The sequence below is a fragment of the Heptranchias perlo genome, chromosome 35 (genome assembly GCF_035084215.1).
Source record: "Heptranchias perlo isolate sHepPer1 chromosome 35, sHepPer1.hap1, whole genome shotgun sequence".
NCBI lineage: Eukaryota > Metazoa > Chordata > Chondrichthyes > Hexanchiformes > Hexanchidae > Heptranchias > Heptranchias perlo.
The window spans coordinates 10,423,274-10,442,777 of NC_090359.1; the positions used below are offsets into that span (position 1 = coordinate 10,423,274).

Sequence of the window (19,504 nt, forward strand, 5' to 3'; positions counted from 1 at the left end):
ATCCAAGCACAGTCGACCCTACGAAGTTCACCTCACGAACATTAGGGGACTTGTGCCAAAATTGGGACAGCTGTCCCAGAGATTGGTCAAGCAACAGCCTGAAATAGCGACACTCACAGAATCATGCCTTTCAGCCAAAGCCCGAGACTCCTCCATCATTATCCCTGGGTATGTCCTGACCCACCAGAGGTGGCAGCACAGTGGTATACAGTCAGGAGGGAGTGGCCGTGACAGTCCGCATCAGTTGACTCTGGACACCATGAAATGTCATGGTTTCAGGTCAAACAAGGGGAAGGAAACCTCCTGCTGATTCCCACTTACCGACCTCCCTCAGCTGATGAATCGTTACTCCTCCCTGTTGAGCACCACTTGGAGGAAGCAGTGAGGGTAGCAAGTGCACCTGATGTACTCTGATTGGGGAAACCTCACTGTCCATCACCAAGAGTGGTTCGGTAGCACCACTGCTGGCCGAGTCCTGAAGGACATAACTGCCATACTGGGATTGTGGCAGGTGGTGAGAGAACAAACATGAGGGAAAAACCTTTTGGACTTCGTCCACATCAATCTACCTGTCGCAGATGCATCTGCCCATGACAGCATTGGTTGGACCGACCACTGCATAGTCCTTATGGAGACGAAATTCCGACTTCACACTGTCCAGCATATTGTGTGGTGGCCGTGCTCAATGGGATAGATTCAGAACAGATCTATGCAACTCCAAACTGGGCATCCATATGGTGCTGTGGGCCAACAGCAGCAGCTGAATTGTATTCCACCACAATCTGTAACCTCATGGCCCGGCATATACCTCACTCTACCATTACCAACAAGCCAATGGATCGACCCTGGTTCAATGAGGGGTGTAGAAGAGCGTGTCAGGAGCAGCACCAGGAGTACCTAAAATGAGGTGTCAACCTGGTGAAGCTACAATTGTCCTACAACACAGGACTACATGCAAGCCAAACAACAGAAGTAGCATGCTGGAGAGCACAGCTAAGCAATCCCACAACCAACGGAGCAGATCAAAGCTCTGCAGTCCTGCCACATCCAGTCCTGAATGGTGATGGACAATCATCTTCAATGATGGCAGAGCCCAGCACGTGAGTGCAAAAGACAAGGCTGAAGTGTTTGCAACCATCTTCAGCCGGAAGTGCCAAATGGATGATCCTTCTCGGTCTCCTCCTGAGATCCCCACCATCACAGAAGCCAGTCTTCAGCTAATTCGATCCACCCCACGTGATATCAAGGAACGGCTGAGCGCATTGGATTCAGCAAAGGCAAAGGGCCCTGACAAAATCCCAGCTGTAGTGCTGGAGACTTGTGTTCCAGAACTAGATGCGCCTCTAGCCAAGCTGTTCCAGTACAGCTACAACACTGGCATCTACCCAACAAAGTGGTTAATTGCCCAGGTATGTCCTGTCCACAAAAAACAGGAGAAATCCAATTCATCCAATAACCGCCCCATCAGTCTACTCTCAAAGATCAGCAGAGTGATGGAAGGTGTCGTCGACAGTGTTATCAAGCAGCATTTACTCACGAATCACCTTCTCACCGATGCTCAGTTTTGGTTCCACCAGGATCACTCGGCTCCAGACTTCATTACGGCCTTGGTCCAAACATGGACAAAAGAGCTGAATGCCAAAGTTGAGGTGAGAGTGATTGCCCTTGACACCAAGGCAGCTTTTGACCGAGTGTGGCATCAAGGAGCCCTAATAAAATTGAAGTAAATGTGAATCAGAGACAAAACTCTCCAGTGGCTGGCGTCATAGCTAGCACAGAGGAAGATGATAGTGATTGTTGGAGGCCAATCATCTCAGCCCCAGGACATCGCTGCAGGAGTTCCTCAGGGCAGTGTCCGAGGCCCAACCATCTTCAGCTGCTTCATCAATGACATTCACTCCATCATAAGGTCAGAAGTGGGGTGTTCGCTACTGATTGCACTGTGTTCAGTTTCATTCACAACCCCTCAGATAATGAAACAGTCCGTTCTCACATGCAGCAAAACCTGGACAACATCCAGGCTTCGGCGGATAAGTGGCAATTAACATTCACGCCAGACAAGTGACAGGCAATGATCATCTCCAAGAGAGAGTCCAACCACTTCCCCTTGACATTTAATTTCATTACTGTTGCCGAATCGCCCACCATCAACATCCTGGGTGTCACCATTCACCGGAAACTTAACTGGTGAAGCCACATAAATACTGTGGCTACAGGAGCAGATCAGAGGCTGGGTATTCTGCGGCGACTGACTCACCTCCTGACTCCCCAAAGCCTTTCCACCATCAACAAGGCACTAGTCAGGAGTGTGAAGAAATACTCGCCACTTGCCTGGATGAGTGCAGCTCCAACAACACTCAAGAAACTCGACACCATCCAGGACAAAACAGCCCGCTTGATTGGCACCTCATCCACCTTAAACATTCACTCCCTCCACCACCGGCGCACCGTGGCTGCAGTGTGTACCATCCACAGGAAGCAATGCAGCAACTCGCCAAAGCTTGTTCGTAAGGACCTCCCAAAACCTCGACTCTACCACCTAGAAGGAAAAGGGCAGCAGGTACACGGGAACAACACCACCTGCACAGTCCCTTTCAATTCACACACCATCCTGACTTGGAAGTACATCGCTGTTCCTTCATCATCGCTGGGTCAAAATCCTGGAACTCCCCATCTACCAGCACTGTGGGAGTACCTTCACCATACAGACTGCAGCGGTTCATGAACGGAAGCTCACCACCACCTTCTCAAGGGCAATTAGGGATGAGCAATACCTGCTGGCCTTGCCAGCAATGCCCACATCCCATGAAAGAATTTAAAAAATCATCCAGATAACCTCTGGTCTGTCTCTCCCGATGTTTGAGTCACTCTATGTTTATATGTATGCGTGTGTGTCTGTTTCTTTGTGTAGGTGTGTCTTTCTGTGTATTTTTGTGTCTGTCGATGCATGCGTGTGTCTCACGTTTTCTATGTTTTCCTGAATGCGTCTGTTTCTCCTTCTTTCTCTCTCTCACTCTCTCCCGCGCTCCCCACATAATTTTACTCTGGACATAAGTGAACAAAGAGATGAAAAAGTGGTCGGGAAGTCTTTTTTCAACAGTGGCCTGTGGAAAATTAAACAAACTGTCATCAAACAATCGTTCAAAAAGAATCAGTAAAACATGAAGCATCTGTGGTGAATGTCCGGTAACACCCAGCATCGATTCCTCGTTAGTATAGTGGTGAGTATCCCCGCCTGTCACGTGGGAGACCGGGGTTCAATTTCCCGACGAGGAGGTTATTGCTGCTTTAGAAGTTTCACTTTCATTTATCTGCAATATTGGATGTTGAAAATACAATGAAAAACTGACTCGGCCTTTCCCACTTCCACAATTTGATTTCACAGCGATTTTAAAATCTGCTCTCTGCCTCACTCTTCAGCTCGATGTGAGAACCACAATGATAGGCAAGAAATAAAATGCAGAATTGTGCTGTGGACAGACCGGGTCTGAGTCACCAGCCCGAAACAGGGAGAGACCGATCGAGAGAGAGACAGACAGACAGAAAGAAAAAAGATGGAGATACAGAGAGAGACAGGTCTCGGAACAGGCGCAGATGAGAAAGCCGACTCGGAAGATCTCACATACAGCAATGAAAAGGATGCATGTTTCAGTGAATCTATTTTAACTCCTTCTTTGATGACAGTTTGTTTAACTTTCCACGCGCCACTGCTGAAAGAAGACTTACTTTCTATCTCTTTGTTAGTCAAGGTCCAGAGAAAAATTATATGGGGAACAGGGAAAAAGTGACAGAAAGAAAGAAAGAGAGAGACACTCAGAAACGGGTAGAAAAAGTGAGACACACGCAGACATATTCACACATACACAAACACACACATTCATAGCTACATACACACTCACACAAAGACACACCGGCATGTACACACAAACATACACCCACCAATAACCTGAAAGTAACACAGGACTACTTGCCAAACAGCAGAAGCAGCATGCTATAGACAGAGCAAAGCAATCCCACAACCAACGGATCTTCTGCAGTCCTGCCACACCCAGTTGTGAATGGTGGTGGTCAATTAAACAACTAACGGGAGGAGGCTCTGTGAACATCCCCATCCTCAATGATGGTAAAGCCCAGCACGTGAGTGCAAAAGACAAGGCTGAGCTGTGAGCAACCATCTTCACAGAAGCAAGTCTTACATCGAGGTGAAGAATGACGCACAGAGCAGATTTTAAAACCGCTGGAATATCAGTTCATTTAAATTGAGGAAAGTGGGAATCTCCGAGTCAGTTTTACACTGCACTTTCCACATCCAATATTGGAGATAAAAGCTTTTAAAGGCAGCGAAAGTTTAACCTCCTCGTTGGGGAATTGAACCCCGGTCTCTCACGTGACAGGTGGGGATACTTACCACTATACTAACGAGGAACTACTATACTGATTCTACACTCACCCCAGATGGCGTTAAAAATGCTTCATGTGTCAGTGAATTTCTTTTAACTATTTATTTGATCACAGTTTGTTTAATTTTCCACGGGCCACCGTTGAAAGAACCTTTAACATTTCCATCTCTTTGTTAGACAACGAACAACTGACTCTGTCTTTCTTTCGTTCTTTCTTTCTCTTTTATCGTGGTGAGTTGCCCCGCCTTAGTCCGTGGTTTAATTCCCCGACGGGGAGGAAGCATTTATTAGACGCCAACTTTAATTTTATGTCTTCGCCAAGCTTCTTCCTAAAAAAAACTACAGAGAAAAATAAACAGCTGATTGTTGCTTTCAGAATATTATTGAACGGGGACTGGATGCAGAGCAATTGTGATTTTAACTAACTAGTGATTAAGGTGATAGTTTGGAAATCCATTCGTTTACCCCGCGTAGGTTCGAATCTGGTAGATTTCAGATCCTGTCTTTTTTCATCCCCTTTCATCTCTGCGTTTCAAAATTCAACAAGTTTCTTGTAGAATTAATAATTCTGAAGTGAATTAAAATTCCACGGCATTGAACACCTCGAGTTTTATGCTCATTTTAATTGACCTGCAAGATTTCACGAAATCTACGACAGAAAAAGAACAAAAATCAGCCAAATTATCGATCGTCTGTCTCTGTATTTCTGAGTCACTCTATGTGTCCATGTATGTGTGTCTGTTTCTGTGTGTGTCTGTTTCTTTGTGTCTGTGTCTGTCTGTCTGTGTATGTGCCTCACATTTTCTATCTTTTCCCGAATGGGTCTCTGTCTCTTTCTCTCTCTCACTCTCTCCCGCGCTACCCACGTAATTTTACTGTGGACATGATCAACAGGAGATGGAAAAGTGGTCGGTAATTCTTCTTTCAACAGTGATCCGTGGAAAGTTAAACAAAATGTCATCAAATGAAAAATTCAAACAGATTCACTGAAACGTGAAGCATCTGCTTCTAATATCTCCTTCTGTGGCTCGGTGTCAAATTTTGTTTAAAAAAGCTCCTGTGAAGCCCCTTGGGACGTTTTGCTACGTTAAATGTGCGATATAAATGAACGTTGTATTTGTAGTTGTTGTTGTTGAAACTGATTAAAGTTTCTCTGTCACCCAGTGTCCATGTCAGTGTTTCTGTCAGTCTGCAGCAGAAAGTTATCGGTTGATCAATGGCGATTACAACAATTATTCATCTTTCACAGAGTTTCATTAATTTCCTGTAATTAATGTAATCAGGTTCTTGTCGCTACAACCTCAAACTTTAGCTCGGTGAATTAATGGTTTAGTTTGTAACAAGTCGTGTTACCTGCGCAAAGCAGCCGCACAGGAGTTCCAAATCCACCCTCTCGCCACCATAAGATCATAAGACCATAAGAGATAGGAGCAGGAGTCGGCCATTTGGCCCTTCGAGCCTGCTCCGCCATTTAATGAGATCATGGCTGATCTGATTTTTACCTCAACTCCACTTTTCCGCCTTTTCCCCATATCCTTTGACTCCCTCGCCACTCGGCAATCACATTAACTGAACTTTACTCTGGCCCAGTGTCACCGCGCTGAAATCGCGTCTTTCTCCGGCAGATGATTTTAACATCAGGGTTGCTGGTTTATGAGTGAAAAGTGATCCCGCTTCACTCTAGGGGCATTGGACAAATTTGTAGATGCCGTGTGCTGGGACCACTGCTTTTCTTGATATATATTAATGACTTGGACTGGGGTGTTCAGGGCACAATTTCAAAATTTGCAGATGACACAAAACCTGGAAGGGTAGTAACCAGTGAGGAGGATAGTGATAGACTTCAAGCGGATTTCGACAGGCTGGTGGCATGGGCGGACACGTGGCAGATGAAATTTAACGCAGAAAAATGTGAAGTGATACATTTCGGTAGGAAGAACGAGGAGAGGCAAAATAAATTAGAGGGCACAACTCTAAAAGAGGTACAGGAACAGAGAGATCTGGGGGTATATGTGCACAAATCGTTAAAGGTGACAAGGCAGGTTAAGAAAGCCGATTAAAAAGCATACGGGATCCTGGAATTTATAAATAGAGGCATCGAGTAAAAAATTATGGAAGTCATGATGAAACTTTGTAAAACACTGGTTTGGCCACAACTGGAGCATTGTGTCCAGTTCTGGGCACTGCACTTTAGGAAAGATCTGATGGCCTTCGAGAGGGTGCAGAGGAGATTTACAAGAATGATTCCAGGGATGAGGGACTTTCGTTACGTGGACGGACTGGAGAAGCTGGGGTTGTTCTCCTTGGAACAGAGACGGTTGTGAGGAGATTTGATCGAGATATTCAAAATCATCAAGGGTACAGACAGAGTCGATAGAGAGAAACTGTTCCCATTGGTGGAAATGTCAAGCACCAGAGGACACAGATTTGACGTGATTGGCAAAAGAACCAAAGGTGAAATGAGGAAAAACTTTTTTGCACAGCGAGTGATTGGGATCTGGAATGCACTGCCCGAGGGGGTGGTGGAGGCAGATTCAATCATGGCCTTCAGAAGGAAATGGATAAGTACTTGACAGGAAAAGAATTGCAGGGCTGCCGGGAATCGGGCGGGTGAGTGGGACCAGCTGGATTGCTCTTGCATGGAGCCGGCGGGGACTCGATGGGCCGAATGGCCTCCTTCCGTGCTGTTGCCTTTCTATGATTCTAGGATTCGAGTGGGCCAAGTAAAGGATGAGGACAGATAACACCGAGAACAATTCAAAAAGAAGCACAAGTTGATGAAACCAGCACTGGTGAAATTGCTGGGTGGATATTAAAAGGATGGGCCGTGGGAGGGGCTGGACCGCTATTCTGCAACAATTTGAGGCGCTGCTTATTGCTGTGGTTCGGGTGTTGTAACAACAGCTGAGGTGTGGCGCCGTGATCGTATAGTGGTTAGTACTCTGCGTTGTGGTCGCAGCAACCTCGGTTCGAATCCGAGTCACGGCATAACTTTCTCACCTCTTTTATCCTCTGCCACACATACTGATAGAATGCAGCAATATATCAATCTTTAATATATATAAGAAATATTTTTTGTTGGTGGCGAAAACCTATCCATTCCTTCAAATCCCAGCACTCTCACATGCCTGTACTTGATGTTCCACAGTTCAAACCCGCCTCTTCTCCCCGCTTTTTCTTTCTTCGATCCTCAATAGGCCGCCTTTACTTCCCTCCTTCCATTTCATGGACACTTTCCTGCTCCATTGCCGACTCCGACATTCACTTTCACGATCTCACGCCTTATAAGTTTGTTCTGCTCCGACCGCTGTTTCTATTGGGCACATGTCCCATTCGCACCAATGTTCATTTGTGCCTTGAAACCAGTCGATACATTTCGATCTGCGTGACCGCTCGACAGACAAACACGACGAAAGCAGGGCTGGTCTCTGGAAAGACAGCCGCCCGAATGTTCACGAAATTTACTTGGGGAATCTTGTGATCCAGGGGATGGTAACTGAAGAACTTGTTTTTGTTTTGATGCTTGTTGGCTCTTTTCTCTCAGCAGTTGAGTTGCGTGAGTGACGGGCAGCGTTACAGAGCTGCGAATGGCGGTTGAAAGGTGCACATTTGACAAGTTGGGGCGGTGCAGTAAGATCGGAAGTGTTCCGCCTTGATCTTAATAGTTCTGTTGAAATTTGTGATTGAATCGAGTAGAGGATAAATGTAAAGAGCGCCTGTGGGGAAAAAGGAGCGATTACAGGCCATGAGCGGAAGGTCTTTCAAATTCTCATGGCGCAGGACGCTGTGTGCGGAAACGGCAGATTTCAAAACGCGTGTGTTGGAAAGTAAAGTGCGATCTTGTGTGTGAGAAGAGCACAAGAAAGTTGTGCTTGAAGCTGCGCCCTTGAGGCAAGTTGCAGGTTGTCAGGAAAACTGCGATAGTGAAAGCTCAAAAATAAACCGAGAAACTGTTGGCAACACTCAGCAGGTCAGGTAGTATCTGTGGGGAGATACTCAAGTATTTATCCAATTCTCCTTTTAAAGTTACGATTGAATCGAGCTCCAACATCCTTTAAGGCAGTGCGTTCCAGATCATAACAATTTGCTGTGTAAAAAAAATCTCCTTATTTCCCTTCTAGTTCTTTTGCCAATTATCTTAAATCTGCATCCGTTGGTTGCCGACCCTCCCGCTAGTGGGTGAAGTTTCTCCTTATTTACTCGATCAAAAACCCCCTTAATTTTGAACACGTGGATTACTTCGACCCTTAACCTTCATTGCTCGAAGCAGAACAATCCCAGGTTCTCGAGTCTCTCCACACAACTAAACCCCATCCCTGGTATAATTCTGGGAAATCTCCTCTCCATCCTCTCCAAGACCTTGACCTCCTTAATAAATTATAGTGCCCAGAATTGGACACAATACTTCAGATGAGGCCTGAACAATTATTTATAAACGTTTAACATAACTTCCTTGCTTTTGTGCTCTATTTCTCTATTATTAAGCCAAGGAACCGGATGCTGTTTTAACGGCTTCACCAACTTGTCAAAGATGTTGATGAAAATTACCAGGAACACATTGAGTCAGCTCACTCGGCACAGGCCCGGGACTGAGCCTCGGCTTCTCTTGCTCCGTGGCTCAGTCGCACACCTCGTGAGATCAGCTCACTCAGTACAGGCTGGAGATTGAACATGTGCCCATCCTGCTCTGTGTGGGATTCAGTACCACATCAGTTGAGATCAGCTCACTCAGCACTGGCCGGGATGGCGGAGAGAGACAGAGACACGTGTTGTGATCTGTAACTTTTTATAAACACTTCAGTTTATTTCACTCCGTGTCCAAAACTGTGCGGTCTCCCCTGGTGTGTCAGCTTTCTGTGTTTATACAGAGTGTAATGTATTGAATTGTCTCTTGGATCACACGGAGTGGTAGACGGGGCTCTGTGTGCGGAGGGTTCGGGGGGTGAGCTCTGATTCCCGCCCTCTTCTGGATTGAAAGGAGAAAATAATGAATGAGAGAGAGAAGCGATGTGGGAGAAGGGGTGATGAAAGAATTTGTCCATGAACCTGATTAAAGTGGCCCAAAAACAAGATAATATTAAGATATCATCAGCAGAACATTAATACAAGCTGTAAAACAAAAGCTAAATACTGCAGATGCTGGAAATCTGAAGTAAAAACAGAAAATACTGGAAATACTCAGCAGGTCAGGCAGCGTCTGTGGAGAGAGTTCTGATGAAAGGTCATCGACCTGAAAGGATGTTTCTCTCTCCACAGATGCTGCCTGACCTGCTGAGTGTTTCCCGCATTTTCTGTTTTTATTATTAATATAACCTGAGCTCTGTCGAGCGTTTGTTGGTCGATTCACTGATAAAGCTGGGAATTGAGGGGAAGCTGGTTCATGGTGAACCCCAGCTCTGAATCCCCCCGGCAGAGAGTTCAAGGAATGTTTAATATAAATGAGATTCAACGACAGGATCAGAAAATCTCTCCTTGATGGTCGGTCTCATTCTCCCGAAGTGAGGAATGAGCGGGAGGGGCAATTCCACCCGGGGTTATATTTTATTCCAAGGGGATGACGCAAAAGTACTGCTCAGTTGGGAGAGCGTTAGACTGAAGATCTAAAGGTCCCTGGTTCGATACCGGGTTTCGGCAGTTTTGGGTTATTTTGTTTCTTCTTCTTTGGGCCGATTCTCGAACATTTATTTACACTGACATTTTTACCCGACACTGAACGGTTGGGGATGGAATAGAGAGACATCAAGGATGTCTGTATTTAGCTTTTATTTCTCTATTTCCTTCTGCCTTTCTCTCTGGTTTTTGTCTTTCTCGGTGCTCGATGAACATTTGATTTGATGCATTTGTCCTAAACTGATGCCTTTTCCACATCTCAGGGCGGTCAGACACGCTCTGTCTGTCTGTTACTGCTTGTGACCATTAACGGGAACAGGCCGCGAGTTAAACATTTATCAGCAAACCGCCAGAGAGATAACACAGCGGGAATAAAACACATTGCCTCACATTGTTAGACACCGAGTGACACAGATTGTAATGTGTGTCAGTAAACAGACCCGGAAAACAGAGTCCGAGAAAGGAAAGAAATAGAGAGATAGAAAAGAGTGATAAAAAGAAAGAAAACCCTTTCTCCACCCCAACAACAACAACTTGCATTTATATCGCGCCTTTAACGGAGTAAAACGTCCCAAGGCGCTTCACAGGAGCGATTATCAAACAAAATGTGACACGGAGACACAAAAAGAGATATTGGGACAGATGAGGTCGGTTTTAAGTGTCTTAAGGGAGGAGAGAGAGGGAGAGAGGCGGGAGGTTTAGGGAGGGAAATCCAGAGCTTTGGGCCCAGACGGTTGAAGGCACGGCCGCCAATGGTGGAGCGATGAAAATCGTGGATGCGCAAGAGGCCTGAATTGGAGGAGCTCAGAGATCTCGGAGGGTTGTCGGGGTGGAGGAGGTTACAGAGATAGGGAGGGGCGAGGTCATGGAGGGATTTGAACACGAGGATGAGAATTTAAAATTTGAGATGTTGGTGGACTGGGAGCCAATGTAGGTCAGTGAGCAGAGGGGTTCTCCTCCTGAACGGTGGTTTGAATGTTTGGGGGGCGGGGCTGTGATAAATATCTTGATTTAATATAATGATCCCACTTTTCAACTACCACCGAATTATTACAATGCTGACCTGGAACAATCTCGAACATACCGCAAAACAAGACATTCAGATCAATGGTCACTTTAGCAAGGAGTTTAAAAGATTCTTCTAAGAAGGAGAGGGCTCAAGAAATGGACTGTGAACATTTCATGACGGCCTATTTATTTGTGTCCAGGGAGAGGGATGAGACACATGAAATGTTTCACACATTTCAAATCTCCGCGTTCAGACTGCCGATTGTTTATTGATCAGGAAGATGGCTGGTAATAATCTGAGACCCAGTGAAGAGGTGAGAACAGAGCAGCAGGGAATGATCCCAGAACAATAGGAGCCAGCAGCTCACCGTCTGGTCCCTGTGTCAGGGACAATACCCAACACCTCAGCTCCAGACCAGGAACAGAGAGCTGCTGTTAACGTGGCCCAGCCCTCGCAAACTGCTGGAACTGTGGGATGGAAATCAGACTTTGGGTCTCGGAGGCTGCTTTAGGGGCTCAGTGGCTCATCGAAAGAATAATTTCCATTAAAGAGCAGGGCTCTGCTCCATCACAGACTGATACTGTACAGTACATGGCAGAGTAAAGCTCCCTCTACACTGTGCCATCAAACATTCCGGGGGCAGGTGCATCAAGGGTTAGATGAAGATTAAATCTCCCTCCACACAGTCACAGAGGATGTCGTTTGTGACTTTGACAAGGGCCGTTTCAGTACAGTGGCAGGAGTGGAAACCTGATTGGAGGGATTCAAACATGGTGTTGTGGGAAAGATGGACATGGATTTGGGAGGTGACAAGACTTTGGAGAGGAAAGGGAGGTGGGAGATGTGGTGGTAGTTTACAAGGACACAGGGGTCAAGGGTGGGTCTTTTGAGAAGGAGGGTGATGACGGCAGATTTGATGGGGAGGGGGACAGTACCTGAGGAGAGGAGACCATTAACAATGTCAGCTAACATGGGGCCAGGAAGGTAGGTTGTGTGGTCAGCAGATTGTTGGGAATAGGGTCGAGGGAGCAGGAGGTGGGTCTCATGGTCATGATGAGCTCAGAGAGGGCATGAGGGGAGATAGGAGAGAAACTTGGTGAGCTCGGGGAAGGGAGGGGAGCGGCAGAGGCAGCTGAATGGATGGTCTCAATCTCAGTGACAAAGAAGTCCATGAGCTCCTCGCACTTTTTGTTGGAGGTGAGGGTGGAGGAGTGAGGGGAGTGGGGTTTAAGAAGACGGTTTGTAGTGGAGAAGAGAAGCCAGGGGTTATCTTTACATTCCAGGATGATCCTGGAATAGTGAGCAGTTTTGTCAGAGGAGACAGGACCCGATAGTGCTTTATGTGGTCCAGCCAGATCTGGCGATGAATGGCCAAAGCAGTTGTCCACCATAAACTTTCAAAGCTGTGTCCCTTGGACTTAAGGAAGCAGAAATGAGGGCAGACCCAGGGGGATTGACCAGGGTGAGGGAGACTGATGGCTTTAATGGGTACAAGGGCGTCAAAGGTGGAGGTGAGGGTGTGATTGAGCAAATCAGTAGCTGCAGAAATGTCGTGGTGAATGGAGGGCCAAAGTCCAGAGAGTTGGGAATTTGAAAGTGCTGTTGTAAGTGAACTGGGGGAGGGTTTTTTCCAGGGATGAACACAGAAGGAAGTGGGTTAGTCCCACTCCCCGGCTCTTTCCCCACAGCCCTGCAATTTATTACACGTCAACTATTTATCCAATTCCCTTTTGAAAGTTACTATTGAACCTGCTTCCACCTCCCTTTCAGGCAGTGCATTCCAGATCATAACAACTCGCTGTGTAAACAAATCTCTCCAAATCCCCCAATGATTTCTTTCAATTTATCTGAAATCTGTGTCCTCTGGTTATTAACCATTCCATCACTGGAAACAATTTCTCTTTACACACTCTGTCAAAACCTTTCATAATTGTGAATACCTCCTTTGAATCGTCCGTTAACTTTCCGGTTGTAGTCTCAGTGCCCTTCCTGCTGGTGTTTTATTTCAGTTCCCATGTGGTCTAGCGGTTAGGATTCTTGGTTTTCACCCAGGTGGCACGGCTTCGATTCCCGGTGTGGGAATAGTCAACTTTTAGTTTCAGCCTCCCAATTTGCCTGCAGTCCAGGCTGTGGCTGCTGCTTTCTCTCTCACTTCTGTGTCAGTCCCACAATCACACTGAGAAATGAGGCAAACCACAGCTCTTCAGGCGACAGTGCACCAAAAACTGAAGGGAAGCAAGCAACAATGTCACGACAGGTTGGGCAGCAGTTCATGGCCAAGTTTTTGACTACAGTCCTTTTATTATTTACTGTAAAGCCCGAGTCTGAGTGAAACACACACAGAACATTCGGGAAACACTCAGTGAGTCGGGCCCCATCTGCGCAGAGAACGGACCAATTAACTGAGAGTCTCAATGAGACGAGGAACGAGACACGGCCCCCTGTGAGAAACAAGGAACTTGCATTTGTATAGCACCTTTCACATCCTCAGGACATCCCAACGCACTTCTCTCGAAGATCAGTCACTATCGTTTTTAAGAGAAGGTAGCAGACAAGTTGTGTACAGCAAGATCCCACAAACAGTGATGAGATATTGAGCCGATCTCCTGTTTGTTGGGTGCTGATGGTCGAGGGAAGAATGTTGGCCAGGACACCGGGAGAACTCCCTGCTCTTCACAAATTGCCACGGGATCTTTTACACCTCGGAGCAGAAAGAAGGGACCCCCATTAAACACCTCATTCAAAGGACAGCACCTCTCACGATGCAGCTCCCTCTCAGCACGACACAGTCAGTCTGGATCATGTGTCCCAGTCCTGGAACTGGAGCTGGTACCCACACCCTTCTAAACACCAGCCTGACTCTCTGGTGTTACTCTCACCCCCGGCTAGTCATGAACCAGACTGTGCCACTCCCAGAGTAACTGATGACGACAGCCTCAGCCCTGGGTCCCGGTCTGCACCATAACCTCAGCCTGATACCGCTCATAGAAAGTGGCGTGTGATTCCTGAGTTCATTCTATGATGTGCATTGGGGGAGGGGGACCAGCTGGATTGATCTTGCATGGAGCCGGTAAGGACTCGATGTGCCAAATGGCCTCCTTCCATGCTGTGACCTTTCTATGATTCTCTGATTCCATGTGGGTGGAGAGGGATACAAGGAAGTGATCAGAGATGGCCTTATCCATGATTGACACGATCAGGAGAAGAGAGACCACGTGAGATGGCAAGGTCGAGGGGGTGGCCATGAATATGGGTCGGGGAGTTTCTATGCAGGGAGAGATTAAGGGAGGATAAAGTATCACACAATAGACTTGTTAGCAAAATTGAAGCCCATGGGATTAAACGGACAATGGCAGCATGGATACAAAATTGGCTAAGGAGCAGAAAACAGAGAGTAGTGGTGAACGGTTGTTTTTCAGACTGGAGGCAAGTATATAGTGGTGTCCCCCAGGGCTCGGTATTAGGACCACTGCTCTTTTTGATATATATTAATGACCGGGACTTGGGAGTACAGGGTATAATTTCAAAGTTTGCAGATGACACGAAACTCAGAAATGTAATAAACAATGTTGAGGATGGTAACAGACTTCAGGAGGACATAGACAGACTGGTGAAATGGGCAGATGAAATTTAATGCAGAGAATTGTGAATTGATACATTTTGGTAGGAAGAATGAGGAGAGGCAATTTAAACGAAATGGCACAATTTTAAAGGGAGTGCAGGAATCGAGAGACCTGGGGGTGTAGTTACACAAATCTTGGAAGGTGGCAGGACAAGTTGAGAAGGCAGTTAAAAAAGCAAATGGGGCCCTTTGCTTTATTAATTGAGGCATTGAATACAAAAGCAAGGAATTGATACAAAACCTTTATAAAACACTGGTGAGGCCTCAGCTGGAGTATTGTGTTTAATTCTGGGCACGAAACATGAAGAAGGATGTCAAGGCCTTAGAGAGGGTGCAGAGGAGATTTATTAGAATGGTACCAGGGATGAGGGACTTCAGTTATGTGGAGAGACTGATTAAAGTTCCATCTGAACTGCCCCATCAAACATTCCCAGGGCAGGTACAACACGGGTTAGATACACAGTAATGCTTCCTCTACTCTGTGCAGTTTATATCTCGCCTCAGATTTCAGATAAAAGGTTGGTTTCCTGGACACTCTGCTGGTGTCTCTCTGTCTCTCTGCACTCAGTTACACCGCTCTCTACCTCCCTCTGCTGGTGTCTCTCTGTATCTCTGTACCCAGTTGCACCGCTCTCTACCTCCCTCTGCTGGTGACTCTCTGTATCTCTGTACTCAGTTACACCGCTCTCTACCTCCCTCTGCTGGTGTCTCTCTGTATCTCTGTACTCAGTTACACCGCTCTCTACCTCCCTCTGCTGGTGTGTCTCTGTATCTCTGTGCTCAGTTACACCGCTCTCTACCTCCCTCTGCTGGTGTCTCTCTGTATCTCTGTAATCAGTTACACCGCTCTCTACCTCCCTCTGCTGGTGTCTCTCTGTATCTCTGTACCCAGTTGCACCGCTCTCTACCTCCCTCTGCTGGTGACTCTCTGTATCTCTGTACTCAGTTACACCGCTCTCTACCTCCCTCTGCTGGTGTCTCTCTGTATCTCTGTACTCAGTTACACCGCTCTCTACCTCCCTCTGCTGGTGTGTCTCTGTATCTCTGTGCTCAGTTACACCGCTCTCTACCTCCCTCTGCTGGTGTCTCTCTGTATCTCTGTAATCAGTTACACCGCTCTCTACCTCCCTCTGCTGGTGTCTCTCTGTATCTCTGTACTCAGTTACACCGCTCTCTACCTCCCTCTGCTGGTGTCTCTCTGTATCTCTGTACTCAGTTACACCGCTCTCTACCTCCCTCTGCTGGTGTGTCTCTGTATCTCTGTGCTCAGTTACACCGCTCTCTACCTCCCTCTGCTGGTGTCTCTCTGTATCTCTGTGCTCAGTTACACCGCTCTCTACCTCCCTCTGCTGGTGTCTCTCTGTATCTCTGTACACAGTTACACCGCTCTCTACCTCCCTCTGCTGGTGTCTCTCTGTATCTCTGTACTCAGTTACACCGCTCAGTCTGTCCCCGCAGCTCCTTCGGGAGTTTAATGATTTTGAAATTAAGTCTTTTTCCTCTGTGACTTGTGAAGTTTTGATCAGTGAAATGTTTGAGAAAGAGATGGAATGAGAGCTTCAAGTGTGGGACAGAAGTTGTTTAACGGAGAAGGCACACGCTGCCTTAAATTGAGCAGTGGTTTCCCGAGTGCAGCGGTTATCATGTTTACATCACTCATGAAAAGTCTCTGATTCAATCCGGGGCGGGACCATTATTTGGGAAATTGCTCCGCGTGAATCTCCAGGATGAGTTTCTTCTCCTGTGAAAAGCGGGCGATAATTGATTTTTCCTGTTAAATTTGGCAACCGCTGCACCACATTCCTTTCAGGGAGAAGGGATGATGGAAGAAAGTGCCCATGAACCTGATTAAATGAGGCCAAACACAAGATAATATTAAGATATCATCAGCTGAACATTAACATAACCTGAGCTCCGAGATCTGACCGGGTCCCATTCCCCCAGAGGGAGGAATGAGCGGGAGGGGAATTTCCACCCGGTTTATATTTTTGTCCAAGGTGATGTCACAAAGTCCAATTTACAGTGGAGTCGAAATAGTTGAGTTTGGAGAGCGTGAGATTGAAGATCTGAAGGTCTCTGGGTTTGATTCTGTGTTCGGTGATTTTTGTTGCTCTGTTCTCGTTCTTCGAGTCGATTCTCGCATTTATTTCACTGAAATTTTAACCGGCACAGAAAGGTTGGGGAAGGAATAGACAGGCATCAAGAATGGGAAATATTGATAGCGTCTTTATTGAGTTTTTATTTCTCTTTTCTCTTCTGCCTTTTTCTCTGGAATTTCTCTCTCTCGGTGCCGGGAGACCATTTGATTTGAGGCATTTGTCCTAAACTGATGTCTTTTCCACATCTCGGGGCGGTCAGACCCGCTCTGTCTGTTACTACTTGTGACCATTGATGGGAACAGGCCGCGATTTAGACGTTTATCAGCAAACCGACAGAGAGAAAACACAACGGGAATCAAACCCATTGGGCATGATTTTATCGAGGAGGGGGGTCACGGGGGTCATGAGGTCATGGGTGGGTCAGTCATCGGAGGCATCGGCGAGTCAGTCATCGGGGGTCGGGGGTCATCGCGGGGGTCGGAGATCATGGGGTTTGTCGCTCGTGCAGGGGTGTCGGTGATTTGGAGGGGGTCGGCCGATCGCCTGTGTGGGATCACGGCCGGTTGGCTTGTTGGGCCTGGGGGAAGCACTCCTGCTCCTCCGGGCCAACAAGCTGTGCGATAAAGGCATTTACCTGCTGTTTCGGGCCTTCTCGCCTCCTCTCATGTGGTGTGAAGGAGAAGGCCCAGGAATCCCGGCCCCCAAGAGTTTAAAATAAAAAAGCTGTAAAAATGGAGGCCCACATGCTAGAGACATAAACACTCACACACAGACATATACACACAAACATACACACACCAATAACATGAAAGTAACACAGGACTACTTGACAAACAGTATGCTGCAGATGGAGCGAAGCGATCCCACAAACAACTGATCAGATCAAAGCTCTGCAGTCCTGCCACACCCGTTTGTGAATGATGGTGGATAATTAAACAACTAACGGGAAGAGGCTCTATGAACATCCCCATCCTCAATGATGGTAAAGCCCAGCGTGTGAGTGCAAAGTTTTAGAAACCGTCTTCAGCCAGAAGTGCCGAGTGGATGATCCATCTCGGCCTCCTCCCGAAATCCCCAACATCACAGAAACCAGTCGAACATCGAGGTGAAGAGTGACGCTGAGAGCAGATTTTAAAACCGCTGGAATATCAGTGAAATTAAATTGGCGAAAGTGGGAAACTCCGAGTCAGTTTTACACTGTATATTCCGCATCCAATATTGGAGATAAAAGCTTTTGAAGGCGGCGAAAGTTTAAACCCCCCGTAGGGGAACTAAATCCCGGTCTCCCGCGTGACAGGCGGGGATACTCACCACAATACCAACGAGGAACTCTTACATTGATCTTGCACTCATCCCAGATGGTGTTAGACATGCTTCACGTATCAGTGCATTACTTTTAACTATTTATTTGATGACAGTTTGTTTCATTTTCCACTTGCCACTGTTGAAAGAACCTTTTACATTTCCATCTCTTTGTGAGACAACGACAACTGACTCTGTCTTTCTTTCGTTCTTTCTTTCTCTCTTATCGTGGTGAGTTGCCCCGCCTTCGTCCGGGGTTCAATACCCCGACTGGGAGGTAGCATTTTACAGACGCTAACTTTTAATTTTATGTCTTCGCCGAGCTTCTTCCTAAACAAAAACTACAGAGCAAAAAAACTGGTGATTGTCACTTTCAGAATATTATTGTACGGAGACTATTTGAGGACTGGATGCAGAGCAATTGTGATTTTTACTAACAGGTGGTGAAGGTGACAGATCAGAAATTCATTCATTTCCCCCGCGCAGGTTCAAATCTGACAGTCTTCAGATCCCGTCATTCATCAACCTGTTTCATCTCTGCATTTCAAAATTCAACAAGTTTCTTGTAGAATTAATAATTCTGAAGTGAATTAAAATTCCACAGCATTGAGTACCTCGAGTTTTATGCTCATTTTAATTGATCTGCAAGATTTCACGAAATCTACGACAGAAATGGAACAAAAATCAGCCAAATTATCCATATTCTGACTCTCAGTATTTCTGAGTCAATCCATGTGTCTGTGTGTCTGTGTCTGTCTGTCTGTGTATGTGCCTCATATTTTCTATATTTTCCTGAGAAGATCTGTCTCACTCTCTCCCGCGTTACCCACATCATGATCCAACATGAGATGGAAAAGTGGTCGGTAATTCTTCTTTCAACAGGGGTCCGTGGAAAGTTAAACAAACTGTCATCAAATGAACAGTTCAAACAGATTCACTGAAACGTGAAGCATCTGTGGTGAATATACGGCAAATATCGACACGAATTCCTCGTTAGTATAGTGGTGAGTATCCCCGCCTGTCACGCGGGAGACCGGGGTTCAATTCCCCGACGAGAAGGTTATTGCTGCTTTCGAAGCTTCACTTTCATTTCTCTGCAATATTGGATGTTGAAAATACAATGAAAAACTGACTCGGCCTTTCCCACTTCCACAAATTGATTTCACAGCGATTTTCAAAATCTGCTCTCTGCCTCTCTCTTCAGCTCGATGTGAGAACCACAATGATGGGCAAAAAATGAAACGCAGAATCGCGCTGTCACCAGCCCGAAACAGAGAGAGACAGGTCTCGGAACAGGCGCAGACATGAAAGATCTCACAAACAGCAATGAAAAGGATGCATGTTTCAGTGAATCTATTTTAACTACTTCTTTGATGACAATTTGATTAACTTTCCACATGCCACTGTTGAAAGAAGACTTACTTACTATCTCTTTGTCAGTCAAGGTCCAGAGAAAAATTAT

At 46.4% G+C, this 19,504-nt stretch overlaps 2 non-coding genes across 2 annotated transcripts; both read left to right on the forward strand.

Moving 5' to 3' along the window:
- Positions 1–7,316: 7,316 nt before the first annotated feature.
- trnah-gug (transfer RNA histidin (anticodon GUG)) lies at positions 7,317–7,388 on the forward strand. Its single transcript has one exon. It is a non-coding gene; the product is annotated as a tRNA-His (tRNA).
- A 2,571-nt stretch (positions 7,389–9,959) lies between these two features.
- On the forward strand, positions 9,960–10,034 carry trnaf-gaa (transfer RNA phenylalanine (anticodon GAA)). The gene has a single exon. It is a non-coding gene; the product is annotated as a tRNA-Phe (tRNA).
- Positions 10,035–19,504: the final 9,470 nt, after the last annotated feature.